At 44.1% G+C, this 26,782-nt stretch overlaps 1 pseudogene; it reads right to left on the bottom strand.

Moving 5' to 3' along the window:
• Nucleotides 1–8,102: 8,102 nt before the first annotated feature.
• Nucleotides 8,103–25,284, bottom strand: LOC147579613 (uncharacterized; annotated as a pseudogene).
• Between the last annotated feature and the right edge of the window lie 1,498 nt (nt 25,285–26,782).

Here is a 26,782-nt window from a genome sequence, read left to right as displayed (position 1 = left end):
ATAATAACATTTGCCATAATCTTGCTTCATACATATACATCGACACAAAAAAATCTCAAAATGGATGAAGGATTAAGAAGAACACTTGAACCTAAATGCCTTCAAAGAAAACATGAAAGATATATATGATGACATTCACTTGGAATGATTGATTTGATATAAAAGCAAAGTCACAGAAAAAAAAGCAGGCAAGGGGAACTACATCATACTAGAAAAGGGGCAAGCAAATATCTGCAGAGCTAGAAGGCAGTGTAGGGAGGGTAGACATTACAATAAAAAATATTGAAAAGGAGTTAATATCCAAAATGCAGGAGGGACAATAAGGTGTTCTCATTTCCAGGCCATCAGACCACACCTCAAGCTTCCCCCTTTCCCTACTGGAGACCCACCTCCATTCAAAGTGCTCCTCAGAGGATGAGTCTTAAAGATGTGCCCACTAGTGTCTAGGCCTCACATGCACAAGAGGATGGATTGCCCCCATTGCAGAACCTGTGCTCAGGGGGCCTGAGAAAGGAGCTGCCCCCACCCATCAGTAGCCAGATGCCCTGTCTTGCTGCAGAGGGAGGACTTGACCCTGTGATAGACTCTGTTACTGCGGGATGTTCTTGCTTTACCTCCTCACCGTGTAACACCCCGATCTTGTGAGTAAAGAAAGAACAGAATTTGATTCAGATGGCAATCAAAGCTACTGATTTGTACAATGTAGGAACCATAAAGTCTTTTCTCACCTATTACCCCCCCTCATCTTTTGTCCCTAACCGGGCTGCCGCTCATGCCTCAATTCCTGGTGATGAAGACGCGTTACTGGAATGAATATCTCTACTTTCTTGTCAATGCCATTGCACTCTGATTCACAAGTTCTCTTTTCATGTATGCTTGGGGGAGGCAACTAAGTTGGGCTCAATATTACTCCAAGTTTTTGAAGCCAACTTACATTCTGTGCCTTCACCCAGGTCTGCACTCTTGTTTAGTATGTCCGTGACTTGTCACTCTATTACCAAAGGAATCAGGGAGCCCTTGCAGACTCGCCACCCTCCTAAAGCACCAGCCAGACAGGGCCATACACCCTCCTGTCTTCTTAATGTCCACGGTTGCAAACAGCTACTGCCAACGAACTATGTCACAGTGCTTCAAAACTCCCCACAAAGTGTCTTGTCAGTTTTTCACATCCCTCTCACTGGTACAAAAATGCAGTTGCATAAGCTTCTAAGGAAACCTGGCTACTGCTTCCGAAGGACCCCTAACTTCAATGCTTTGCTCTGTCTCTGTGAGCCCCTCACCCCTACCTGATGCTGCCACAGATTTCTTTTCGTGGCTTTCAGAGTCATTAACCTACTTTAAAGTGTTAATATTAGCTCTGTGCACACCCCAAACTCTCAGCTGTCTGAATATCAATAACATGTTTCACCTCTCATTCCATGGAAATGCAGTGGCTGCAGGTATCCTGCGACAACCTGTCTCTCTCAGATATGTCCTATAACTTTCTTCCCATGAAAATTAGACCTTGGGTCATCAGGCCCCACTGCATGCTTGCACCCCCACAAGTGCTGTCTGGATACATTAGGATCCCCACTCACCTCTGTATTCCTCTCTGACAAGTTTGTAATTTCCAGGCCCACCACCTACCTACCAGCTGATCACTGACCAACCCTTCCATCATCTTGTGTCATGTTTACAGTTTAAATCGGGTTATCCCACTCCCCTCCCTAAAAAGGGAGACCCAGGGCACCTGGGTGGCTCAGTTGGTGGGCGTCCTACTTCAGCTCAGGTCATGATTTTGCGGTTTGTGAGTTTGAGCCCTGCATCGGGCTCTGTGCTGTCAGCTCAGAGCCTGGAGCCTGCTTCAGATTCTGTGTCCCCCTCTCTTTCTCTCCTCCCCCACTCACACTCTTTCTCTCAAAAATAAATAAACATTAAAAAATTTTAAAAGGGGAGACCCTACTTCATTCCACACGATTGCCCTCAGCTACAGGAATGGTTTCTGGGATATCTGGTGTTCAACCCTGAGTTCTATGTAAAAAAGATTTTTTTTTAAACATTTATTTCTTATTGAAAGACACAGTGTGTGAGCAGGGGAGGGGTAGAGAGAGGGGGAGACCTAGAATCTGAAGTAGGCTCCAGGCTCTGAGCTGTCAGTCCAGAACCCGATGTGGGGCTTGAACTCACAACCGGCGAGGTCATGACCTGAGCTGGGGTCCATAGCTTAACCAACTGAGCCACCCAGGTTCCCCACCCTGCCTTCTATTTTGTGACAGCTTCTGTATGTGGGGAAACATAGGAAACACTGAGGCCAGTGTCCCTACTAGAAGTACTCCAGGCGTCCTCTCTGCCTGCTGTAAATTCAGTCTAAGCCACTGCGCTCCCAGGTTTTCCCAAGCTTGCACATCTGCAAAGGGAAAGACTGCCACTATTCACAGGCCTTCCAGACCTGCCCTTGAGTCTTCAGGGCTGTTGGCACCCTCTGGTAATCCCACAGGTCCTCACCGCCATGAGTACCAGAGGACAGAGGACATTTTTCCCCCAGGCCTATAATTACTGCCCTATTATACGCAACTGATCTTTCTGCTAAAATTGCTAACAGTCACTCCAGCCCAAACCGTGAGGAGACTGTCACTATCTTTCCAGCGACTGACAGAGCTCACAAGGCTGTCAAATACACAGCCAAGATCAGAGGCCCCTGTCCTTTCCTTCACTTTAGAAGCCTGCCTTTTTCCCTGATTTGGACTATTGTTTATCATGTAAGTTCCTCACAATGGGAAAAGACAGGTGGACAGATAATGATCAGATGGGGTGTACATCGGGGTTGAGTGGGCCTCCTGAGGCCCCTTTCTTCTCTCCTTTGGTCTTGCACCAACCACATTAGATGGGATAAGTAAGAAACTGAGAGACAGTGGGTTCTTCCCAGGCATCCACTAAACCTCTGACTAAATTATTTCCCAGGGCACTACTCGTAAATCTCTCCCAAGTTTTCTATAATCTCAGCAGGCCCCAGGGAGTCCCTGTAGCCCCTCCCTGCCCACTGGGGCTCTCCAGATGGATTTGACAAATTGGCTTCCTCTTTGGTTACTGGCTGCATGTTTGGTGGATGGACTGATGCTGTCTGACTGGACATGCCAGTGCCACAACTGTGGTAAAGAATGTAATGCCTGAGATGGTTCCTGGATTTGCCATTCCATTATGGATTTAGCCAGACCAAGGAACTCACTTCAGCACATAGACAAACTACGTACTTGCAAAGACTGGGGGTGATAATTAGAATTTCATACCCCACATCATCCTTAATCATCACAAAGGAGGACGATGAGGATATGTGGATTAGGGGAACAGATATGGAACATGAAAAACTAGAGACAAAAGTCCTTCAGGAAAAATCCGCCTGGAAACTGGCCTGGAACATCCAGAATCATTGTCCTTGGCCCTTAATGAGATTTGGAATGCTCCAAATAGCAGGCAGGGACTGACCCCCTTTGCAACAGTATTTTCGAAAGGAATCCTTAACCCTTTCTTTACTGATTGAGTGAACTTCATGATAACTTATATGACCAAGTTGATGCCATGCATAGCCATGTCCAAGAACTAACAGGTACACTTGGGTCATAACATCCACAGACAATAAGAACATGGCCTCTGCCACTGACTAGCCTTGTCACCCTTTCTACAGAATATGGGACGCTCATCAGGTCTTCAGAGAGCACCGAGGGCCACCTCACTGAGAAGTACCTTATGATGAACTCCTAACCGACTACACTGCCATCAGAATTAGGGAAAGATTCCTCTGGATTCACGCAAGCTGCACAAAATAGATCCAGATCGCCATTGTCAAGACCGTGGATGACCATCCCCATGATGACCATTGGTAAGGATTCCCAGAGACAATTCCCAGGCTCCGGAAGCACATGGCATCACATAGTAGGTCACAGATCAAAAAGCTGCCTTTCCACCTAGTTTCATTTTCCGGCTCTTTCCTGTCAGGAAAAAAAAAAAACTTTTTAAAATAGAGGGGGCGCCTGGGTGGCGCAGTCGGTTAAGCGTCTGACTTCAGCCAGGTCACGATCTCGCGGTCTGTGAGTTCGAGCCCCGCCTCGGGCTCTGGCCTGATGGCTCGGAGCCTGGAGCCTGTTTCCAATTCTGTGTCTCCCTCTCTCTCTGCCCCTCCCCCGTTCATGCTCTGTCTCTCTCTGTCCCAAAAATAAATAAACGTTGGAAAAAAAAATTAAAAAAAAAAAAAAGAAAAAAAGAAAAAAAAAAAAAAAGATAAAATAGAGCCTACCCTTTCCCCCACTATTAAAAGACTGACTACATTTCCTGCTCTCCCTCTGTTCCTCTACAACTGTCTGTCTTCAGACTGCATCTGCCCCATTCACCTGTGTAGTTATCTCAGCAGGTCAGACACAGACCCTTACACCAGTTTTCCAAGTCCCGTCTACAGTAAATAATCAGTCTGATTGTCAATTGTTTTGACATCAGGATAGCAAGTAAGCCCCCAAAGTAGTGTTATTTCCTGCCAATGCAAGCAGGTGAACGCACCATGTGGATGGACAAATGGAAGGGTGTGGTATCCACAACCAGCACGACAATGTCAGTCTGCCTTTCCTTCCACTGCATTGATTGGGACCACAACTTTGATGGAAGCTTCAGGATGGTCCTTTGCTCAGGTGAAGTATTGGGAAAGAATATTTCCCTTTGTATGAAGACAGTCATGGTTCTGGGTTCTCTCTCTTGGTGACATAGCAAGGCAATCTGGTGCCAGATGGTCACTAGGTGCTCCAGCATAACCCCCATGGCACAAACACTTTCCAGATCCCAAAATGTTTCATTGGCACTCAGACAACCTGTGCATCAACTGGCATAGCTCAGCCACTTCCAGGTAAGGCTGCCTAAATGCACAAGTCATATGAAAGTAGACCGAAAATCTGGAGTAGCTCAGTCAGATGACAAAACCCACCTTATAGCTGCTGAAGGGCTGCAGGCCTCCCATGTCTCACAAACGTTCAGGAATGGATGATAATTGACCAGTGACAGTGACCCTCAATTGCCCAGACCAGTGGGAACTCATGACAGGCTCTACATGAGCTGGTCAGCCTAACATCTTGGCATGTTTGGACTGTTAGGAATTCCCAAGGCAGCAGGATAGAGATGTACAGGTTGAGAGCAGACTGTGGCTGGGACTCCTGGGTCATCGATGCTGAATGGGACATACTGTGTAGCTCAGTCATGACAGAGTCTCCCCTGTGGCCCTTGAGATACCCTCAACTGCCTAGACAGTCTTGGGAATGCGAGCCATCTTATGGACAGCTGGGCATTTACATTTCAGTAGTCAACTGTAAAGTGCCACCTGTTAGGAGGGGGCTTTAATGCCCATCAAGTGGGCAGACTGAAAGGAGAAATGGTGTGTTTAATGCCTCCGCTCCTTCACTAAATCTTGAATTATGGGCTGCAATTACTCAGTCCTCTATTGAACACAGTATTGATGTACATATACTGTCTTAATTGGATGTGGGGGGGGGGTGCAATTTGCAGTCCTACAGACTCCTGATATGTAGCTCCCCCCAGGAAAACCAGGCACTGGGTTTTTTCCCACTGGCCTTGATGGCATGTGAGGGCATCCACATCATTAATCACCTTGGGGTGATTGTCACAGCTTTTGATACAGTGAAAAGACTGGAAGCTCTGTAGGTTGTCTCTAAGTAAACAGGCCATTGATACCTTGAGCTTTTCAGGGATTTATGAATCTGGGGCACTTGGACCAATCCAGACAGCTGTAGTGTGTCAAGCACTTAGAGCAAAAGCTTGGAGCCAATTGTGAAGACCTACTAGAGCCAATCAATGTCCTTGTCTCCCTCCCTTTGGACAAATGATTCCAGGAAACCTTGCATTTTCATGATGGTGTAGTGCCTGTCACCATTTCTCTCTTTCACAGTGATCCGTGGATATGTTGGTGTAGTGGTCTTGACAGGGAGGACCTGGGATAGAAGTTAGCTCTTCCCAGACACGTGTGCTGAGCCCTCCCACACTGAGGTGTCCCCCACAACACCTGTCAAATAGGGAGCCATTGTCAGCAGCAGTAAGGAATACAGCCAATAGGGGGAGGTTGCCTTGGTGGTGTCCTCCGCTCAGGGAGACATGATGCTCCTGGTCGAGTTGCCTCTGTCACTAGGTAGGCATGGCTAAGCAAACACAGTACCAGGGTACTGGTTGCAACACAGTGGACCCAGCAGCTGGCGTCTTCTTCGACACTAATCTAGGGATATGGTCTTTGGTGTCCAGCAATATCTCACTTGGAGATCAATAGGAAATACACACCTCTGGAACCCCAGGATGGTGCCTGATTGTTGGTCTCTGCAGGGAGTCTGACCTTTTATGGCACTGATAACTTAGGGTGGGGGTTTCTTGCAACACCTGGCATTAGCCCGACAAAGCTAAAGACCACCAGCAAGCTCCAGCTCCTTCCCAGGGCAGCTGAGATGTGGGGGTGAGGAACGAGTGAGCCATTCTCAGTGCTAACACGTTGCAGGGCACCACCTAGGCCCCCAATCCCATCCTTGGGGACAAATGTGTTGGGGACCCCAGCTGTTGTACAGAATTAAGAACATGTAGACTGTATCCTGCTGAAGGAATAGGCAAGAGCCATTGCTCAGGGGGTGGACAGGCGGCTCCCTAGGCATCTGAGTTCTGGCTTTGGATACATGAGATGCATGGGGCCCTCCTGACTCAAGGTGGCGTTTCAGTGCACCCCCAACAAAGGAAATGGAGGCACAGGATTTATGACTCACAGGGCCCAGAAGCAACGGTACACAAGGACCTTGGGAAGGGCAGGCCTCCTTTCCACAGTCCCAGTGATCAAGACATAGAAAACAGGGTAGCAAGTACCTGATTACTTGAGAATGGATGGGGTTGAAGTACCTAACTTTTCACAGGCTCACCTCCGTGTGGTTATTCGAGAAGGCTCTCAGAAAACCCAAGTGGGAATCCTAGGCAGATCCTTATCTAAGGTTAAACTCACTGAAAAGTAGGCAAGAGAAAGAGAGCAGGGATTCACATTCATCGGGCTCCAACTGGATGCCAGAGTCATCCATAGGCACTTGTGCCTACCTTTCTGATTCATTTCATTTGGTGCTCCTTAAACCTCATGGTCTCAGTCTCCCACATTTGGGAATTTGCTCTCCAGTGAGGCACAGCTTGTGCTAGGTGGAACCTAATGCCAGTCCCCTTCCCTCACAGCCCACAGACACCCCAGTGTGGAACAGGCAGTTTGGGTGGGTGGTAGCCCTCCATTATCCTGAACCCACATTGGGACTGGGGGAAGACAGATTACCTGGAGAATGACAAAATGTTCAGTGTGCAACCGCACAGTTTTGGAGACAACTCATGAATTTGTCCCTGAAAGAGCTTGTGTGAACGTCTCTTAATTCTGGAAGCATATACCTCAGTTCAAGGCCCAGATGCTGACTCAGGTCCTCTGCACATAATCTCGGGCTCAGTTTCAGCTCTTGGAAGCTTAGATATATATGTAGAGGCCATAAGCATGCAATTTTTAAGTTTTATTTCAGCGTTCTGGTCAGTGGGCCATGAGAGATGTGTGTCAGAGCCATGATGTGACTGTGGACCCCTGTGTCTCCTGGAGACCCCCGGAAACGTGGTGTCAGCTCTGCAGCCTCATTACTGTATTTTCAAACATGTGCCAGTTGGATTGTCTATAGTTGTCCAGCAGTCAGGAGGCTAATTACAGATTGTCGTCAGCAACAATCAGTCCCTTAACTTTCTTGGGGTTGATAATTTGACATTTGTGGCGACACCACAAGGAATGCAGCTATTATGGCTTAAATGGGACCAAAAACCACTCTGAGATATAACAGGGATTCATGAGTTGCCTGACTGGCCGCATTCTTCTTGGAGGGGTCCACTGTCTGTGCTCCCACCAGTGCCTCATCCACTGCACCATGGAGGATCCCAGCTTATGTGGCAATGGCAGTTCCTGTTATTGTTGCACGACCCTCTGTGACTGCATTTCTCTGGGATACAGTCATAATTCAGCTGAGCCACACTGCCAGTGCAGTAGGTGTCCTGACAGAGCTTTCCAGAAGCGTAGGGGGTACCAGTTCTCACATGACCAATCTCGGTTGTTCCTGTGCTACTATGTGAATTCAGCCGCAAACACCAGAACCATGAGATCTCATATGGATGGAATCCAACATGCTCTTGCAGCTGAGGGAGATGTGTGACAATCTTACTGCAGCCTTCCACATGGCACGTCTGTGTGGGAGCAGGGTTCAGCGTTGAATTACCTGGGATATTCTGCAGTGCCCATGTCGGCTGCTTTTTTGACTTATGGCATAGCAGACATCTTCACCTTTCCAGAATTTTTGCAAATATTTCTTGGCAGTGCATACTGCGGTCAGTGCAGTTCCCATGATAGCAGCGGCCCTCTTCAGTGCACGCGGTTCCATCTTGCATACGGAAGGCATCAGGGCATGACAAGGACACCCCACGGCAGGACTCTGGAAGATCACATATATTTTGGATTGGCCTGCCAAGCGTCCCAGCATCGAAATAGGTGCAGTTTGTATAGCATCTGCCTGTATTACATTTGTCCCCAGGGGTAAAATACAATCACTCATACAGCATAGATTGCTATAGCACTGCTCCAAGGAGCTGCAGTCACAATGCTTGCCTGGGTCAGCTAAGTAGTTTCCGAAATGATTGTGGGTCAGGCTTTTATTTCAATGCACCATTTAGATGGGGCACCTGGGTGGCGCAGTCGGTTAAGCGTCCAACTTCAGCCAGGTCACGATCTCGCGGTCCGGGAGTTCGAGCCCCGCGTCAGGCTCTGGGCTGATGGCTCAGAGCCTGGAGCCTGTTTCCGATTCTGTGTCTCCCTCTCTCTCTGCCCCTCCCCCGTTCATGCTCTGTCTCTCTCTGTCCCAAAAATAAATAAACGTTGAAAAAAAAAATTTAGATGTTGAAGAGGCACTTGCCTAATCTGCCACTGATTATGTAGAGCGTATGAATGAAGGAACACTTCCTGAAAGCTTCAGGTATACAGGAGAATTGGGTCCTAATGCAGTTGGACCTTTTCTGGCAAGCATATTCATCAGTGTAAACCCACAAACCAATATATTTTGTGATCTGATGTGTTGCTATGACAGACAAGAGTAAATAATATCTGCCTAAATAACCCATCATGACGGGGCTTTGTGGATGGCATATAGTACATACAACTGGACTGAAATTAACTTCATGGGATCTATCTCAAATCGCAACTAAGGATGAATGTGGTTTAAGAATTCGAAAACCCTTGGACTCATAGTATCAAAAAAAAAAAAAAAAAGGACTCTGATGCAACACATATTTGCCCATGTTAGCTAGATCTCTCCCATAAATTATCATGAAACCAATATAGTAACTTACACGAATCCCATGAAACAATGAGTCAATTAAGCTAACTAGCCTTATTAAGAATTGGGCACATTTTGACACCTGGTTGACACGTGGTTGAACACACTGTATATTGTTTAGGGTCTGAGAGCAAAATTCCGTGATGGGATGACTACATCTTACTAAAAATCCTGAACACTGCACTGGTATTTGCTTGAGGAACAGGGGTCCCTATCCTCCTTATATCCCAGGTTATAAGTAGGTCCCGTTGCATTGGTGTCTGCCACTCTCTGAGAAATAATGTGTTCAAATGTTAGGAATCGCTGATGTGTCTGATTTCATAGGCAAGGTCATCCAACTTCATGATACCTTCAAGGCCCTGATAGCACATATCCATGGAGACCATGGAAAGAGGAATCTCCTCCAGATAGCCGAGGTAGTAACAGTCTGGAGGCATGGAGGGATAGTCCATCTGAAAGGCACCTGATCATCTTGAGTCATCATCAGCAGATGTATGGGCCAAAAGGGTGTCTTGTGCCGCATGTGGATAATGTGTCTCTTGGCCCCAAAACACAGGCTACAGGACAGCAAGCCAGGCATCTGAATGCCCTTGCTGTTGTGCAGCTCCTTCTTTGTAATTACCACCTGAAGGAGATGTAGAGCCATGAGGGACGACCTTGAGAACCCTGGACAGGAGCAGCACTGCCCAGAGTGCAAACTGCGAGAGGGACGCCCTCAAGGTGACCTGGCCCTCTGCCACCCTCATGCCCCTGCTCAGAGACATCTGCCAGTGTGAATGGATAAATGGAGGATCCTCAGCAAAATGAGGTCTAGGCCATCTGACAGAACAGAGGGCTGTACCGGGTGGCCAGCACCCTGCACCTGGGATTCACTTGTGGGGTTAGGTAACAGTCCCAGGGTGTGGCATTGTGTGACCCTGCACAACAGTTCAGCTGGGGTGGATGTGAGAGAAGCAGGTGAATCAGTTCAAGCGTGCTCACATGGACATAGTAAGGACTCGGACCCAGAGATATGGCTCTATTCAACACATTCCATCTTTCCTCCAGCTAGTGAATATGGGATATGAAATTTTAACACCCTGAACTTCTCTACCAATTCCATGTCCTGTGGTACTGCTGGGTCACTTTCTATGGACGACTGCTTTTCCTGATTATGGAGACCAATGCTTCCTACTTCCTTGGGATGTCGAGGTGGACATTTTCAATTTTACCTTTATAGGTGACTAAAAAATTAGCTTTGTCGTTTTCCATGTCTCATTCTGGTTAGACATTAGTTTTCAAGCCATTTGATCCTTTTGGTTTTTGGTTTGAAGCTTCCTCTGAGTTTACCGAGGAAACATTTCCCAGTATTCTGTCATGATTGGTGAAGTACAAGGTTGTATTTTAGTATTTTTTTTATGCCAGCTGGGGAGAACAGAAAGTACTGCTGACCATGTGTGAGCCCCAGGGGTTTTCTGCTCTAATCCCTTATTGGGCTCTTTCCTGGCCTCTGGCAGTCTCCTCCCATGCATGTGTGTTTCCCTCCTCAGCTGGAGATGCCAGGGAGTTGAGGTAACTTTGGCAGCTTGCACCGTGGAGTCTGCACATGATGAAAACACGTTATCAACCATGGAACTCCCTTGTTTGATTAAATATGCTCTACTCCTTAAAACCCCCTGAGTCAGGGAGAAACCTCAGAGTTGGCTTTTGGACAGGAGTCTGCATTCTCACCAGTGGCTGGCCTTGTGCATAAAGCTAAAATTCCTTTCCTACCAAAACTAAAACTTGAACGTTGACCTTTCCAGCAACAGGCAGCTGAATTTGGGTTTTGATAACAATGAAATGGAGAGTGGAGTGGCAGTTGCCAGGGGCTGGCAGCGAGGCGCAATGAGGGTTAGATATCAAGGGGTGTGATTTTCTGTTATGGAAGACGACTAATTTCTAGAGGTCTTCTCCACAACATTACATGTGTAGTTAACAATATTGTACTGTACGGTTAAAATTTAGTGAAGAGTGTGGATCTCAGTTTCAGTGAGATCTTACCGCAATACACGAGTTTTGCTTCAACACAAAGTATGCATGGACACACACTCTGTACTGATAAGTGAAAATAATTTTAAAAAATTTACATACTTTGGATCCTAACCCTGAATATATGCCATTTATAAATATCTTCTTCCATTCCATAGGTTGCCTTTTAGTTTTGTTTATTGTTTCCTTCACTGTGCAGAAGCTTGCTATTTTGAGGTACTCCCAAGATCTCATATATGTATGTATTTAATTTTCTTGTAATATTTTAAATTTAAATACAAGTGTGTTAACCTACAGTGCAGTATTGATTTCAGGTGTAGAATTTTGTGATTCATCACGTACATATAACACACAGTTCTTATTTCAACAAGTGCCCTTCTTAATGCCCACCTCCATTTTAGCCCACCTTACCCCCCTCCCCTTGGTTTGTTCTCTGTATTTAAGAGTCTCTTCCAGTTTCCTATTCTTTGTTTTTATCTTATTTTATTTTTCCTTCCCCTATGTTGTGTTTCTTATATTCCGCATATGAATGAAATCATATGATATTTGCCTTTTTCTTACTGACTTATTTCACTTAGGTTAATACGTTGTTGTTCTACCCACATTGTTGTAAATGAAAAGGTTTCATTCTTTTTGATGGCTGAGTAATATTCCATTGTATATATTTACCACCTCTTCTTTATGCATTCATCTCCTGATGGATATTTGGGCTCTCCCACAATTTGCTTATTGTTGATAGGGCTGCTGTAAACATTGGGGTCCATGTGCCCCTTCGAATCAGCATTTTGGTATCCTTTGGATAAATACCTAGTAAAACAATTGCTCGATCACAGGATAATTCTATTTTTAATTTTTTTCAGGAATCTCCACACTATTTTTCAGAATGGCTGCACCAGCTTGCATTCCCACCATGTTAATTTTAGCCATCCTGACAGGTGTTATCTCATTGTGGTTTTGATTTATGTTCCCTGACGAGGAGTGACAATGAGCCTCATTACACGTGTCTTTTCGCCATCTGGAAATCTTCTTTGAAAAATGTGTATTCATGTCTTCTGACCATTTCTTCACCAGATTATTTGTTTTTTTCAGTGCCGAGTTTGATAAGTTCTTTATAGATTTTGGATACTAAGCCTTTATCTGATATGCCATTTGCAAATATCTTCTCCTATTTTGTCAGTTGCCTTTTGGTTTTGTTGATTGTTTCTTTGCTGTATAGAAGCTTTTTATCTTGAGTCCCAATAGTTCATTTTTGCTTTTGTTTCCCTTGCATCTGGGACATGTCCAGTAACAAGTTGTTCTGACCTTGGTCAAAGAGTTTGGTGCCTGTGTTTTCCTCTAGGATTTTGATGGTTTCCTGTCTCACATTTAGGTCTTTCATCCATTTTGAATTTGTTTTTGTGTATATTGTAAGAACGTGGTCCGGTTCCATTAGAGTTTCCTGTTGCTGTCCAGTTTTCCCAACACCATTTGTTGAAGGGACTGTCATTTTTCCATTTGATACTGTTTCCTGTTTTGTCGAAGATTAGTTGACCATTTATGGGTTTTCTACTCTGTTCCATTAATCTATGTGTCTCTTTTTGTGTCAGGAGCATACTGTCTTGATGACTACAGCATTGTAATATAGCTTGAAATCCAGAATTGTGATGCCTCCATTTTGTTTCTTTTTTAGGATCGCTTTGGGTGTTCCAGGTCTTTTGTGGTTCCATGATAATTTTACAATTATTTGTTTTAGCTCTGTGAGGAATGCTTGTATTATTTGACAGGGATATTTGCATTGAATTATTTGCATTGAATGTCTAGATTGCTTTGGGTAGTATCAGCATTTTAACAATGTTTTTTGTTTTAATCCATGTGCATGGAATATTTTTCCATTTCTTTGTGTCTTCTTCAATTTGTACCATAAATGTCCCAGGTTTTTCAGAGTAAAGCTCTTGTAACTCTTTAGTGAGGGTTATTTCTAGGTATCTTATGGTTTTTGGTGTAATTGTAAATGGGATAAATTCCTTGATTTCTCTTTCTCCTGCTTCATTGTTGTTGTATCAAAATGCACAAATTTCTGTATGTTGATTTTGTATGCTGCAGCTTTACTGGTTTATTATATCAGTTCTAGTGGGGTTTTTTTTTGTTGGAGTTTTTCAGGTTTTCTGTATATAGTATAAAATTCACCTCCAAAACTGAATAATCCTATTAAAAAATGAGCAGAAGACATGAATAGACTTTCCAAAATGCAACATACAGATGACCAATAAACACATGAAAAGATGCTCAACATCACTCATCATCAGGGAAATATAAATCAAAACTACAAGGAAATATCAACTCACTCCTGTCAGAATGACTAAACTCAACTACACAAGGAACAACAGGTGTTTGTGAGGATACAGAGAAAGAGGAACACTTTTGCACTGCTTGTGGGAATGGAAACTGGTGCAGCTTGTCTGGAAAACAGCATGGGCGTTCCTCAAAGTGCTAAAAATATAAGTACTTTATGATTGATCAATTGAACTACTAGGTATTTACCCAAACAATACAAAAATACTAATTTAAAGGGAATTGCAACGCTATGTTTATAGCAGCCCTATCAAAAACAGCCCAGCTCTGGAAACAGTCCAAGTAAGCATTGACTCATAAATGGATAAAGTATATGAAGTATATGTGGTATATCTACACACACACACACACACACACACACACACACACACACACTCATACTCGTACACTGGAATGTTTCTCATCCCTGAAAGGAGTGACATTTGCCATTTGTAATGATATGGATGGATTTAGAGAGCATTATGCTAACTGAAACAAGTGAGAGAAAGACAAATATATGATTTCATTCATATGTAGAATTTAAGAAACTTCAAATGGGAAATGGGACAAAGAAGAGAGAAGAGCTACACCAAGAAATAAAGTTTTTTCAATGTTTTTAAATTTATGTTGAGATAGAATGTGGGGAGGAGCAGAGGAAGCGGGAAGGAGAATCCCAAGCAGTCTCTTTGCTGTCAGTGCAGAAACCACTGGGGCTTGATCTCAGGATCCATGAAATCAAGACATGAACCCAAATCAAGAGTCTTAGGCTTAACCCATGGAACATATAAACCCAACAAAACAGATTCTTACCTATACAAAACAAACTTACAGGTACCAGAAGTAAGGTGGGAGGAGGTTTGGGGAAGTAGGTGATGGGGTTGCAGGGCCGCAGTCATAATGAGCACTGGGTGTTGTATGGAAATGTTGAATCACTATATTTTACACCTGAACGTAATACTACATTGAATGTTTACTATGTGGAATATGAATAAAATCTCAAATGATGTATTTACAGTGTCTGCAAATGGCCTTGTTGGCATACAGCCCATGAAGAAACATTTATTCCAGAAAATATACTGACAGACGGAAAAGCTAGAATTTTGAGCTAAGGTATGTGCCTTTCCTTCCCCACCCCAGCTCAGCAAATGGAAACTCCAGTGCAAGGAGCTGGGACTATAGGCATGTGCCACTGAGCCTGGCTGCAACCTCCCCTCCAGACTGTTGCAACCAATACCAGGGTTCCTGGTGACCAGCTCCTGTTCAGAGGACTCTTTCCCAGAGGGACAGGATGTCAGTGACCCTAAGCTGTTTGCTGTTGAGGCCAAGCCCCAGCAGGTGCCACTGAGATGTGGGACTCAATCATTGTTTGCAGCCCCACTCCCAGGATGGAAACTCTGCCCTGGGCACAGTCCACTAGGGATGCTGGGAGCCTGGTCGCCCCAGACCTGACTTGTACAGCAGGGGTCTCATGCCACCAGGACAAGCAAGCCTCAAAGAATGCAGCTGCCACTCACCCCTAAACTGAGCCCTTATTTTGTCCCCACCTGCAGCTGCAGAGTTTTGCCCAGGGCAGGGGGGAGCTGGAGCAATCCACTAAACCAAGGTGCAGATCTGTTCTGGCACAACTGACTTCATTTCCAGCTGAGTGTGGGAAGGTCTGGGCCTCATGTTGTGGAAGAGTCAAGTGCAGGAGACCGATGGTTTCAGTGGAGGATTCCTAACCTACTCCTCCTCACCTGCAGGAGAGAGCCAGAGCCAGGGACATTGGAGGGAACAGCTCCTGTCAGAACACATGTGAGATTATGGCCTGAACAACTCTCCATTCAGAGGTGTCTGAGGTTGTAGGGTTTAGCCTGTGGAGAGTTGAAACATCTTGGTTACAACATTTAAAATTTCAACATGACTGGGCTTTAGGTCATTTCTATCTGCAATAAGGGTTTCCTTCATGTCTGCTATGCTTTCCTCAAGCACAGCAAGTATCCTTATGATAGTTTTGAAAAATTCTGTTTCCTTGTGAAAGTTTTTAGAAATTCTGTTTGAGGCATATTAGTTATATGTGCTTTAATAATATCCCTGGCAATGACCTTTTATCGTTTTTTCTTTTGGGATGAATTCCTCCATCATGGTGTATGTCTATGTCTCTGCTTTCTTAAGTGTTTTAGAAAATCCTGTTTTGTTTTCTGCTTCTGGAGTAGTGTCTTTATTGAGAAGTGTTCAATTGCTGTTGAGGGCTTGACACTTTAGGAAGCATTTGTTGCATATTCTGTGTGCACTGTGCTGTCGTGTATTGGCTGCTCTGTCCCTCAGCTAAGTCCTCTGCAGAGTTTCTCCTTGTCTCCAGTGATGAGTGTTTAGACATTGTCCACAATGTTGTGAGTTTTAACCAGGTGAGTTTGTTCTGCCTGTTAAAAGAGGCTAATTCCTATTTCCCCTAGAGGTGAAACTATGCCTCATATATGGTCAGTAGACTTGGTGACTTTGTGGGTATATGTCGTCTTTTGAGGGAGGGGCGCGGTGCTGATCTGGTTTCCAGGCCCTCTTTCTCTAGTAAGGAAGCACCTGAGGAAGGCAAGCGGGGGTATAGCTTGGTGTCAGTGGCTCAGCTTCTACTGGGAGGTTCTGTGCTGCTCACTGAATTCTGTCCATGCTGATTGGTGGGAGGAAATATTGGCATCAGCTCCCTGTCTAGTCCCTTGAGTTGGAGTTCCCAGCCTCCCCTGTTCAGGAAGCCCTCCCACAGAGAGAACAATCTGTACTTGTGGGTCCCAGGCTTCCATCAGCACCCTGCTTTCACCCTGTCTGTGTCCAAACCATTGGCCCACCTGGTGGCACAGGGCTCTTATGTTTTATCTCAGGAGCTCTAGCTGGGTTTGAAAACTCCAAATTATATGAACGCAATATGACTAGGACCCCACTGATCCTCTAGGAGAGGGTCTCACTGTGCTGTGGCTAGAGCTGTTTATCCCAGGAGAGCAGTTGCATGAACACTAGGGGCTTGGAGTTCATGGTGAGGAAGAACAAGGAGGCAGCATTCAGTTCGCTGCTCTCAGCAGAGGCTCCTATGCTAATGACCATGGCAGTGCAATGGTGCCTGGCAGCTCTCCTGCCCCACGAGAGGCAATACACCCTTTATGAAATGCACCCCAAGAAGGGAACTGTCTCTCCCCAAGTCTCCCAAGGGATTATCAGTCCACAATTCTCCCTATGCGACTCTGCCCTCCTTCTCCACAGAAGCACAGCTATGCCCATCAGGCTCTATGCCAGTCATGGCATGGACTTCTAAATCTTCAGTCTTTGCACTGCACATTTACAGGAGGTTGACTTGTCATGATTACCTTTATGTGTCATCTTGACTGCATCATGGGTGCCCAGACTCCCCACTTTTCTGTGGATGTCTGTGAAGTATTCCAGAAGAGACTGGCATTTCTATCCGTGGTTTCTGTCTGTCTGGGCATCACCCATTCCATTAAGGTTCTGAATAGAAACTGATGCAGAAGGAGGAGGAATTCCCTCAGTTTTACTTCCCATGTGCCTGTTTGAATTGGAACATTGGTCTCCTCTGGCCCTTGTTCTGAGAGTTACATCATCAGCTCTTCACGTTCTGAGACTAGAAAGTAGTTCAGAATCAGATGTAAATTACACCACTGGTTTTCCTGGGTCTCCAGCATGTGAGAGTGGAATGTGGGGCTTATCAATGTATTTAGTCATGGAAACCAATGTGCTTTGGTTTCTGTTCCTCGGGAGAATCCTGACTAATACATGGAGATGAATTATCTCTTCTTTAGAGGAATTGAATAAAGCTGTTGCTCATTTAATGTCCCAAGTAGCAAGTGCCAGGAGGGAAGTGTCACGTTGTTTGGGACAAGTGCTGGGTGAAGATAATGGGGGTCTGGGGGCTCCTGTAGGCCTGGCTGCACAGTGAGTGCATCTGGGACTCCTGTAAAGGTTCAGCTGTTGTGCGCCAGGAAATCTGCAATTCATTCATACTGAGTGACAGGAGTAAGGAATGCAAACAACGGTGTCTTTGTGCATGTTAGGGTAGTTTTCCTATGACAACACAGTTGCTAATTCAGAGAGTTAATAGATAAACACAGAATCCTGTGACCAGAGAGGCTCCCTAGAGAAACTGCTGTGTGGAGAGGAAGCCCCAGACCTTGACAGGAAAGCTTCCTGTAACCTCCATCTGCACCTGCTCTTGGGAACACAAAGCAGAATTGTGCATAGTGTGCGCCCCCTGGTGGAGGTGATCCCCTTCTGCAGGGAGGTTCGTGTCTGGGCTCCCAGTGAGGTCCCCTCACTGTGTCTCTCGCACAGTAATATGTGGCCGTGTCCTCGGTCTTCAGGCTGTTCATCTGCAGATACAGCGTGTTCTTGGAGTTGTCTCTGGAGATGGTGAATCGGCCCTTCACGGAGTCTGCATAGTTTGTGCTACTTCCATCATCATAAATGTATGCGACCCACTGCAGCCCCTTCCCTGGAGCCTGGCGGACCCAGCTCATTGCATAGCTACTGAAGGTGAATCCAGAGGCCACACAGGTGAGTCTCAGGGACCCCCCAGGCTTCACCAGGTTTCCCCCAGACTCCACCAGCTGCACGTCACACTGGACACCTGTAGACACAAGACATCTTGGTCAGGAATCTGTCACACATCCACTCTTTCTCAGTCATGTCCACTCACATACTCAGTGTCTCTCGTTCACCATGAATTACCTTTTCAAAGAGCAACAAGGAAAACCCAGCCAAGCACAAACTCCATGGTGATGTGTCTATGTTCTGTGCTGATCACAGAATGGGAACACCTGGGACTCCCGGGGTTGGGGCTCCTCTCCCAGCTGGAGGGTCGGAGCTGGACTGGTTTAATCAGCACAGGGAGGGCCCTATTTGCATATCCTCTGACTATATATCAGGCTCCAGACTTAGACTTGTTTCAAATTTAAAACCAGTGTTTGAGAGGCACTTCTAGATCACTTCTTGCAGAAGGGACTGTGACAGTATAATTCTAATCTGTGAACACAGTTATGTTTTCATCTGTGTTTGCCATTTTACATGTCTTTTTCCCAGCAGGTCATGTTTGGTATGTTATTTTACTTTTTAGTGAAATTTAATCCTAAATACTTTATTCTGTGCCATATAATTTTAATATGTGTTTATTTTTGTGTGACAGAGAGGAGAGAGAGATCAGAGAGAGAGAAGGGGACAGAGAATCCCAAGCAGGCTGTAAACAATCATTGCAGACCCTGCCTCAGAATTAAACTCAGGAACCATGAGATCATGATCTGAGCCAAAATCAACAGTAGGCACTTCACGGATTGAGCCACACAGGTGCTCCATTTTCTGCCATTTTCAATTGTGTGATTTTGTTAGTTTTTTCATATACTATGTTTTTGGTGTGTGGAAATACAACATATTTGTATGTTGATTTGTATCCTGAACTTTTCCTGAGTTTATTAGTTCTGATACTTTTTTTGTGGAGTTTCTAAGGTTTCACTATATGTAAGTTCGTGTGATTCTCAAATAATTTTCTTCTTACTGATTTACATGTCTTTGTTTCATTTTCTTACCTCATTTTTATGGGTACATCTTCAACTTGTAGGAGCAGAAAGCTTTTTTCTTCTTTGCTTCTGTGTTCTTTGTCTGGTCTAAGGATTCAATTGACATAAGACAGATCTACAGAAGAGAATAAATTTCATTTTGCCTGTGCACAAGCTTCCTAATAATATGACACCCAGAGAATGAAGAAAGCAGGTGGCACTTGTGCCTTTTAGAATAAAAAACAATGGATTTGTGAAGAGTTAACAAGACAGAGTTAACTTGGGTTTGGGCAAGTCAATTAGTGAGGAACTACCAGGCTTGTTGGCACAGCCTTCTTGGTGCTAAGTTCCCATTTCTGGTGCTAAGGATGGTTCTTCCATTCTGGTATAGGGGAAGAAGTTTCCCAGGAGAGATTTATTTCCAGCTCTCAGGGGGACAAAGAAGGGTCACAGTTTCCTTAGACTAGCTGTTACTCAAGTGACTTTCCTCCAAATAAGCAATGTGACACAATGACGTACATTGGGTGCCATATTTTACTGGTCTTCATGTTACCATGTGGAATACCTATGTAGGGAATGAGCATCCTTGCCCGGCTCCTAATGTGACAGGAAAAGCTTCAGTTTTTCACTGTCAAATATGCTGTCAGGTGTGGGCTTTTCATCTATGGCCACGATTTTGTGGACGTTATTTCTTTCTTTCCCTCAGTTGCTGAGATTTTTTAGTAATGACAATTTGTTGAATTTTCTCTAGTTTTATATGCATCAATAGATGGTGATATAGATGATCAACAGATGTGACTGCATTGTCACATATGACCCTTTCATTGTGCTGTTGCTTTCACTATGCTCGGAGTTTTGCATGTATGTCTATCTGAGATATTGGCCTTTAGTTTCTCTTCTTACGGTGTCTTTCGAGTTTGCAGCATAGTAAGGTTGGTCCTGTAGATGAATTGGGGCATATTCCTTTCTTTTCAGTTTTTGGTAAGAGTCTGGGAGGTATTGTCATTAAGTCTCTTTTATATTTTGATATGATTCATAGATAAAGCCCTGTGTTACTAAGCTGACTTTTTTTCTTTTGGGGTGGTGAATGATTAGATTATAGATTGAATTTTATTTGTTTTCATTCTGTTAATTTTCTATTTATTCATGTACAGTCTTGTGGATTAAATCTAGAAATTGCCTAGTTGCCCTTAGTTATCTAATAATGGGTATATAATTATCTAGGCATTTTTCTGTCACTGTTTTTCACTTCTTTGGTATCAGTTACGTCCCCTCCTTAATTCTCATTGTATCTGTTTGAGTTTTACCTATTTTCCTTTTTTTTTTTTTTACCTATTTTCCTAATAGAGATGGTTTTTAAAATTTTTTTTAACGTTTATTTATTTTTGAGACAGAGAGAGACAGAGCATGAACGGGGGAGGGTCAGAGAGAGGGAGACACGGAATCTGAAACAGGCTCCAGGCTCTGAGCGGTCAGCACAGAACCCGACGCGGGCTCGAACTCACGGAGTGTGAGATCGTGACCTGAGCCGAAGTTGGCCGCTTAACCGACTGAGCCACCCACGCGCCCCTAGAGATGGTTTTTAAATTGCATTTAGCTTTCCAGATATACATTTCAATTTGTTAATTTTTTGTATTATTACACTTTTTATTCCTTTTATCTGTTGTAATAATTTCTAATATTAGTTGAGTTAATAAAAATGCCAATGAATGTATCTGGGTAATTCTTATTTATATGGTACCACAAAGCACACAGAAGTGAGAAAACAATCCTGAGAAAGAAGAACAAACCTGGAGACAGCACACGTCCTTCTTTCTAAGTGTATTGCAGAGGTACATTGTCTATAACACTGTGCTGCTGGCACAGAGTCAGACACACAGACCAGTGGAGCAGATTACAGAGACCAGAGTGAAATGTGTCTGGATGCAGTCAGCAAATCCTCCATGAGGGTTCATAGAATTAAAATTAGGGAAAAATGGCCTCTTTCACAAATGGTTTTGAATTCCAGTGAGTAAAATAAGGACATTTGGTCCTTATCTTATACCATACAGATATGTAGACTCCCATTCAGCCCTGTCCCTGGAGTCTGGCAGACCACCTCATCAATTAGCTACTGAAGGTGAATCTAGAGACTGCACAGGAGAGTCTCAGGGACACCCTCCCCTGCCAGGCTTCTCAGGTCTCCCCCAGACTCACCAGCTGTACGTCACACAAGACATCCACAGATACCAGTCAGGAAACTGTCACACATCCACTGTTTCTCTCACTCATATCCACTAACATACTCAGTGTTTCTTGTTCATCATGAACCAAGGAAAACCAAAGTGAACCAAAATCCATGGTGAGATGTATGTGTTCTGTTCTGATCACTGAATGTGAACACTTAGGGGCTGGGGCTCTTCTCCCAGCTACAGTTTCAGGGATGGGAGGGTTTAATCAGCATACAGATGTCCTTTGACAATATAGCAAATTTTGCAATAGAATGCTCAAGAAGCCAGTGGCCCTTGGCAGGTGTAAGGGATGGGGCAGTGTTTGGTGTCACAATATCTTTCAGGACATTGTGATTTATTAATTTGTGATTTTGCTGCAGTGATTATAAGTACCCATGATAATCCTTATTTTCACATATGCACCCAAACACTTGAGGTAAGAATCAGTATACCACCATTGTACAGGTTAACAGATACACTGCAGCAGAGACAGAGTGTGTGAATGTCCAAGATCACGTATGAGGTGAGAGTAGTCCCAGTATCTGAACCTGTGTTCCCCATAAGAGGACCCACCGGCCTCCTGAACCACATGCAGGACAAGGCTGGACATCCCAGTGAGGTTTGCAGGTTCCTGACCTTCTAGAAGTCCCAGGAGAGTGATGGATGGAAGCCAGGTCTATTGTGTCACAAATTGGAGAGAGTGAGAAGCCTCGACAGAGACTCACAGAGCTGATGGAAATGCCAGGGGTTTTCTACAAACACAAGGGGTCATTTACACATGAGCTCTATGTGGACATCAATGGAAACCCTCCATATGGAGCCCCTGGGTGGCTCAGTTGGTTACGTGTCCGATTTTGACTCAGGTCATGGTCTCACAGTTTATGAGTCTGAGCCTTGTGTCGTGCTCTGTGCTGACAGCTCAGAGCCTAGAGACTGCTTCATATTCTGATACCGTGTCTCCTCTCTCTCTCTTCCCCTTGCCCACTCATAGTCTGTCTCTCTCTCTCTCATAAAAATAAATAAACATTAAAAAAAGAAAGCTTCAATAACGTTCAAATGGTTGAATTTTATTGAAATATGTTGAAGGCAAAACACCTGAGATCAGGAAGGATGATGTTAATTAAAAATATTTCTTCATCTATGAAATGGAGATCATTATTCTTCTAAACTCTTGTTAATGTGAGAATGATCAAAGATGTATTTATCCCAGTGTCTGACCCTGGGAAAATTTGTGTATTCCTGTTATCATGGTTTATTTAAACAGGGAGGACACTTGTGTGTTTCCACAGCTTTTCCAAACTCTTTGCTGTGTTCGTGTCAGAATAAGTGTGCAGAGCCTGGATCTGAAAGCCCTTGAGAGGAGACCAGTCCTCAACCAATCTCTTGTCCTGGATCACGAGCTCCCTGGTCTCTGAGTTCCCCCTGGTGGTTGTGATTGCCCCCGGTGGTCCCCGTGCTCCTGTTGTTTCACAGACCCCTGCAGAGATACAGTGACTCCTTTATTCCCCTCCCCATTTATGCAACATGCAAGGGTGAGACCCTTCCATCATGAGCACTGCAGACCCTTCTGTTCACAGGATGTCTCCTCCTACATATTTTCCATCTTTGAACCCTTCACTCTGCTTCTTGCATATAAATATACAGTTATATTTCCTTTAATCATTGGTGAGCAACAATCTTGAATAGTCATCCTTATCAGCTGGCAAGAGTCAGAAGAACTATTCATTTGATAATCGAGAGAATAAAAGAAAGATTTTTGGTCTCAGAAATTCTACTTTCATGAAACTGGGATAAATGTGCTCAGCTTCAGACATGTACCACCTTTAAGAAAAAAGGAAGTGTCAATCCCAGAGACAAGTTGGAGTCTGAGATTCAGAGCATTCTGTCTTTGAACCTAATGGGTTTCCCCAGATTGATAATCAAATTGTTTCTTGTTGGTGATGCACTTCTCAATTACACTGTATTTCTTCTGGCATAGGAATGTCAGTACCTGTTATGTTATGGTTACCATGCAGAAGCATTCAGAAGAACAAAAATGGTTTTCTAGAAATGCAGGTCGGCTGATGGAGAGAGTTTCACCCCAGGATGGAAGGTACCACAGTCTCACCCTACCCAAGCTACATGGTTACATTTGGGGTTTTAGAGGTAGTGAAATTTAGGAACGTTTTGGACTTGACTTAATATTTAATGATTTGACATGTTGGAGGATTTGGGGGTATGGTAATGTGAGTGTCATGTGGGATGGAGGTGAACTTTCCCTGACATCAGTGTGGACTGTGGTCATCTATGTCATTCTTGAACCTGTGTAGAATAACTTATGTGGCCAAAGGGACTTGTCACATGAGATTAATTTTGAGATATTGATATTACTGCCGTGTGTATGAGTCTGGGGATGTAGTTCAGGACACAGATGGGCAGTCACCAAATGTCCGTCTCGGAACTGAAGATGAGTGGGTCCTGAAGACAGCACATCTGTGGGAGGGAATACCTTGAGAATTGTGGGATGAAACCCCTCATCACCAGGCACAGACACTTTCTTGCATGAAGTCCATGTCTCCCTCTGGGTCTGAGTGTCTAACCGAACCCAGGTGGATATGCATGGATGTCCCCAAAATGCTCTGAGGTGAAGAGAAACGGTAATGAAAGAAACATGAAGAAAGACAGATAACAAGGAAAGACATAAAGGAGTCATTGCCATTGAGAGAGGACTTCTGGGGTTGACATGCATCCTGTTTTCTGCAGCCTTGATCATACGATGTTGAACACTAGCCAGTGGAGGTCGATGGCAGCCATACAAACTGGGCTCTGGGATATAAGACCAGAACCACAGCCACCCTCAAACCTGACTGTGTTGTAGACAAGTGACATGACTCGGGAGATCCCTCACCTGAGGGTAAAGAGATGTTCTGGCCACCCTGTGGCCCCTCCACCCTCTGAGGTCACTCCCTCCAGATGTTATACATTCACAGCTTCTATTGTATGTGAAACGTACCCTCTCTCAGTAAGGCGATGGTCCACTGCTGGTTCTCAGAGGATCCGTCCTTGTGACCTTGTCTCTGGTATAAACCTCTTCGCTGTCTTCTAAGAATGAAAGCAAAGTTCCCCTTAACATGCAGCTAAAATCCAATATTGTGCCCTCACTTGGATCCAATTATTTTTTGTTGTAAATCACTAGTGAAATTGTCATCTGTTTGGAAATTCCCTTCAGAAGCAAGTAGTGGAATACATGGGTGGTGTCAGGTGGTGTAGACCAGTGGAACAGCACATGGTAACCATGCATCCTCAAGGCTGAACTTGTTCCCTAGTGAGGAACGGGAAGTGCAAGGAATGCCAGCTGACACTAGTCTGTGCTTTCTGAGTACCCAGCAGACCTGGGTGAACGAGGAGCAAGGTGAACCTGGTCCAGGAGCAAGGACGTCTACACACAGGCAATACATAGATGCCAGCTGTCTAGACAGACTGCCCATGAGATGTGGTCACAGAGGAGCTGGGAAGGGCAGCTGGGGTTTGAATTCCAACTCACGTGGCACCAACATTGGGAATCATGAGTATGTTTGTTAATGAATGTCCACTACCAGTTAGGGATAAAATGGGTAAATGCAAGTAGTTAGACTCACTGCCCTAGATCCCACTGGTTATGACCATTTGTAACATAATTTGTCCCCTTCCTTTTTTTCCCCTGTTTTTTAATGTCTGAAGATTTTATTTATTTACATCTTTGTTAGTTAACATATAGTGTAGTTTTAGTTTTGGGAATAAAATTTAGTGATTCATCACATACATTAACACCCAGTGCACGTCACAACAAGTGACCTACATAATCGCCATCACCCGTTTAGCTATTTGAATCAGAATTTTTGTGTCCTTTGTGTAAATACCTTGTAGAGAAATTGGTGGGACATAAGGTAATTCTATTTTAACTTTTTAAACTCTTCTCCGGTGTGGTCACACCACTTTGCATTCCCACCAAGAGTATAGGAAGGTTCCTCTGTCTCCACATCCTTGCCAATATCTGTTGCTTCCTGAATTGTTCATTTTAGCCATTCTGACAGGTGTGAGGTGGTATCTTATCATGATTTTGAATTGTTTTTCCCCAATGATGAGTGGTGTTGAGCATCTTTTCATGTGTCTCTTAGCCATCCAGATGTTTTCTTTGGAAAAGTGTCTGCTCATGTCTTTTGACCATTCACTGGATATTGTTTTTCTGTGTTTGTTAAGTTCTTATAGATTTTGGATACTAACTCTTACCATTTATGTCATTTTCAAATATCTTCACTCCTCTGTCAGTTGCCACTTAATGTTGTTGATTGTTTCCTTCACTGTGCAGAAGCTTTTTATCTGGATGAGGTCCCAATAGTTCATTTTTTGCTTTTGTTTTCCTTGCCTCTAGAGGCATGTCTATTAAGAAGTTGCCGAGGTCGAGGTCAAAGAGGTTTCTGCCTGTTTTCTCATATAGCTGTTGATGCTTTTTGGTCTTACATTTAGGTTTTTCATCCATTTTGAATATATTTTTGTGTTTGCTGTAGGAAAGTGTGCCAGATTCATTCTTCTGCATGTTACTATCCAGTTTTCCCAGCACCATTTGCTGAACAGACTGTTCAGCAAATCTGGTTCTCTATTCTGTCCCATTCATGTATGTGTCTATTTTTGTGCCAGTACCATGCTTTCTTGATGATTACAGCTTCGTAATACAGCTTGAAGTCTAGAATTGTGATGCCTCCAGCTTTGGATTTCTTTTTCAACATTGCTCTGCCTATTCGGTGTTTTCTGGTTTTATACAAATTTTAAAATTCTTTGTTCTTTTTCTGTGAAGAATGTTGGTGTTATTTTGGTAAGGATCACATTGAATGTGTAGATTGCTTTGGGTAGTATTGATATTTTAACAATATTTGTTTCCCAATCCATGACCATGGAATGCTCTTCCTTTGTGTCTTGTGCAATTTGCTTCATAGGCTTTCTATAGTTTTTAGCATACAGATCTCTAACATCTTTGGTTAGGTTTATTCCTATGTATGTTATGATTTTTGGTGTAATTGTAAATGGGACTGATTCCATAATGCCTCTCTTTTCTGCTTCATTTTTGGTGTATGGAAATAGTGCCAGTTATTTGATGTTGTCTTTGTATCCTACAACTTTTCTGAGTTTTGTTATGGCCCTAGAATTCTTTTGGAGGAATCTTTGGAGTTTCCACATAGAGTACCATGTAATCTGCAAAGAGTGAAAGTTTGACTTATTCCTTTCAAATGTCTGTGCTTTTTATTTCTTTTCATTGTTTGATTGCAGAGGCTAAGCCTTCTAGTTCTACGCTGAACAAAATTAGTGACAG

The sequence above is a fragment of the Puma concolor genome, chromosome B3 (assembly GCF_028749965.1).
Source record: "Puma concolor isolate L17-30 chromosome B3, mPumCon1.1.hap2, whole genome shotgun sequence".
Lineage (NCBI taxonomy): Eukaryota > Metazoa > Chordata > Mammalia > Carnivora > Felidae > Puma > Puma concolor.
Note: the sequence above shows the minus strand (reverse complement) of the source record. Positions and strands in the feature narration are given on the sequence as shown.